A 3,633-nucleotide genomic window follows, 5' to 3' on the forward strand; every position below is an offset into this window, starting at 1 on the left:
CATATATATATATACGTGACTTTGGCATGATTTGATTGAACAAAATTCTAGGGAGTTGTTAGCGGTAACCAAACATAAAAGAGGTAGATTAGACCTTTATATATTTGTCGCATACGGTAAACTTCTCTTCCTCAATTGAAAGCCTTCAAATTTTGGTTTCAGACAAAATTTGCCGATGAGCAGAATTTTTCCATTGATTAATTTCTTTTTTTTTTTTTTGTGAGAGTTGATGTGTTTCTGGCGCTATGAATCGACTGAAGAATTTTCGAAGAGAACTGTTATGGGCATTGGCGAAGGAAAATTAGAAGACTGAGGTTTTGATTTGAACAAGGCGCGCTGTTTAGCTTCTGCGTGTCTTGCGAAAAGAATCATTGCAATGCGTTTATTAGGATAAACAAACACTTTATTTATTTAATTTAAGTCTTGAAAATGAGGAAAAACGGGAAAAATTTGGGAAAAAAGATAAATGTGAATGCGTTAAAGAGAGCATATCAGCGCATTTGCCTTCTTAATTTTTATATATATATATATATATATATATATATATATATATATATATATATATATAAGACTAGGTAATTTGTCCGCTCGCTTCATGATGATCAATTTCATTAAGCTTAGAATTTGAATATTAAAAATTATGAAAAAAAAAAGATTTTAATTAAGAAAGTTCAAAATAATAAAATTTAACGTTCTTAATATATATCATGTACTTCTAATGAAAAATTGCAAAAGTGTACAAATTTTTGAATTGTAACATTTGTTCCATGATATAATTGCCTTGATTTTTGGATTGTAACATTTGATATAATTGTCTTCTCTAAATTGGTTTATCTTTCTAAAAGGATTTGTGGAAAACATTTCCCTTCAACATAAATATGAAACAACCAACTAAATTAGCTATTTAAACTTGAAGAAAAAAAGAAAAAATAAAGGATGAAGCATAAAAAAGAAATAATACTGAAAATTTGCAGTATACATGGTGGCTAATAATTGTCATTACACCTTCATTTGGCCGTCTAGTAATTTAAATTTTGCTAACTTAAAAAGGCAAAAAAGGAAGACAATAAAAGATAAATAAATTAAACATTACATTAGAATTGATGAGGTAAAAAAAACATTACATCATAGTTTGCTTGGAGGAGATTGATGGCCCTTGATTCAATCGCGGTCTCTTTTCATGATTCGGTCAAAATTTGCAAAAACGTAAATCATGCAAGAAAATTACATGGATAATAAACCGTGGACAAAGTAAAATTCTTAGTTTTCCCATAGTTCAAAAGGAAAGTAAGAATGAAACGAAAAAAGGATAATTAAAAAAAAAAAAAAAATGAATCCATATCCAGTCGGAAAGAAATATTCAGCTCTTTTCTAACTCTTTCCACATTTTTTCTCTCTCTCCATATTCACGATTCTCTACTCTCTCATGCCTATCCAAACCATAAATTCCTGATTTTCTCCTCATGATCAGAATGACCACGTTTATTGTGCTCTATGGAAATATAGATCAAGAAATATTGAAGCAAACTCTTCTTCCTTTTTCTCCTCAGCCACACATAAAGCACTGACGCCACCACCAGACGGAGTAGCGGCAACAAAACTATAGTACTGTCTTCCGAAGGCACTGAAGCGACCCTATTTGGCGTCAGATCCTCCCTGGCATAATGAAGTAAAAAAGGAAGAAGACGACTAAAGAAGAAATTCCCTCTAATGTTCATAGTTCACGCTTCATAGACAACCATGTCTTCTAATACATATATTTTTTATCATTGTGGTGTTTGAAGCGAGCTGCGTGCGAACGACTAATTCAGAATCATCGTCTCATCGATAACGTTCTGGGAGTAACTTTGTCTACCAAAGCTAGAACAAATGGGAAGATATTGTCTTCTAATACATTCCTTTTGGAAAAAGTGTATATACAAAAGGAAATAGATATTCTCACCACCAACTCTGAAAATGGCTTGCGTAATATATCACCACCATTGAGCGGCTCTTAAAAGACGTTTCATGTGATCTGCCAGTTCAAAAGCCTGCCGTGGATTGATCGAAGTACGTCTAAACATTAAAATGATAGTATCCGTTGGCTGCTGCTTCTATTTTGTTTATATGTGGCTGCATCTTTACCAGCAGCTACGACTTGTTAATGGTGTTTACCCCGAAATTGGATAATCAATTGAATTTGTAAGTGGGTATAGGATATGTGCTTTGTTCTTGACGTATGCTAGATAAAGGAAATAGAGATTAGGATGCTTTCTCGTAAAACTGACCAAAGATGTAGACGTTTATGAGCAATATATTATATGATTAATAATAATCCTTGAAAGAAAACGGCCTTGGCCGAGTAAATGAAAGGGAGAGCAAGTATATGAGAATCTTTTCTTACAAGTGTTCTTGAAATGTAAAAAGGACCCCGCGAAAAGAGGGGGGTGTCTCACTTTATATCTTCTTGCTCCGTGGAGGAAGCTTCATACAATATTGAAATGAATAAAATAATAATAACGAGAGACGGCTACGAACGGATTTGGTGGGATTTGAGCCGGTGCTTGTCGACACACACGCGTGGTTGGTGGGCGGCGCGGGGACGCCTAACGACACGCGGCTCCCCGTGCGGCAGGCACATGCGGACGACGACCACCGGGACGATTATCTGGGCCAGCTTGACCGTGCGGGCCAACGGACGGCCGTACGGAACCGGCCGCCACGCCGGCTGCGGTGTGGCCGGCTCGCATCCGGTCCCGACTCGTATAAGCGCTCACTCCGGGGTTCCCGGCCTCGGGAATGTCGCGAGGGCGCGTTCCTCGCTCTCCCGTCCGGTCATCTTGTGTTGTGCAAGCCGGTTTACTGCGACAGACAGCCCCTCACTCTTCGTTGCTGATCCATCGGGGTAACGGGGGTGAATAACCTCGAACCTTGACTCGCCGCTGTTTTATCTTTAAATTTGGCGGGAATGACCACGTAACGCCTCTGCCAACCGCCTTTGCTCGTCTGCCACGTCGCCTCTCATTAATGATAGGGGCACGCGGCGCGCGCGATTGGTCACCTCGTAACCGTTCCTTTTTCTCGCCTATATAAGGCCCATCCCCTTCCTTGCCATTTTTCACGCTCTTCTTCTCTTCTGCTTCCCCCTTTCCTATATTCCTTTTCACTCCCACAAATCGCCCGGTTGCATTCGACTTGTTGTTTGAATCATCGACTCGAAATTAGCGCAAAGAGCTGCTTTTGCCATTTGCTTTGGCTCGGGTGCTGCTGTTTCGTTGTTTCTGAGTCACAAGTTTCTCCACTTCCTTTTTCACTTTCCAACTCTTCCCCTTTCGTATTTTCGATATGTCTGAGTCTCTACGCACCCGCGAAGTTCCACCGACGTCTTCCCGGGGTCCGGTCCTGCATCCCCGGCTAAAATCGAGCTCGCAGTCTCGGATATTATTCCGGCCAAATTCAATTTTAACAAAGACCTCGAGGTCGACAAGCCGTCCTCGGTCTCGGACAGGGGATACGATGTGAGGCGATACCCTTCATCGATTACCGAGGAAAGGCTCGACGTAGTCCGGGCCGACTGTGGATGGGATACCCGCCCGGTGGTTTTTGCACCGGCCCGGGGAGTCTCCGATCACAGAAGGGTTCTTTTTCGTTTTA

Source organism: Lycium ferocissimum, chromosome 9 (assembly GCF_029784015.1).
Source record: "Lycium ferocissimum isolate CSIRO_LF1 chromosome 9, AGI_CSIRO_Lferr_CH_V1, whole genome shotgun sequence".
NCBI classification, from domain to species: domain Eukaryota; kingdom Viridiplantae; phylum Streptophyta; class Magnoliopsida; order Solanales; family Solanaceae; genus Lycium; species Lycium ferocissimum.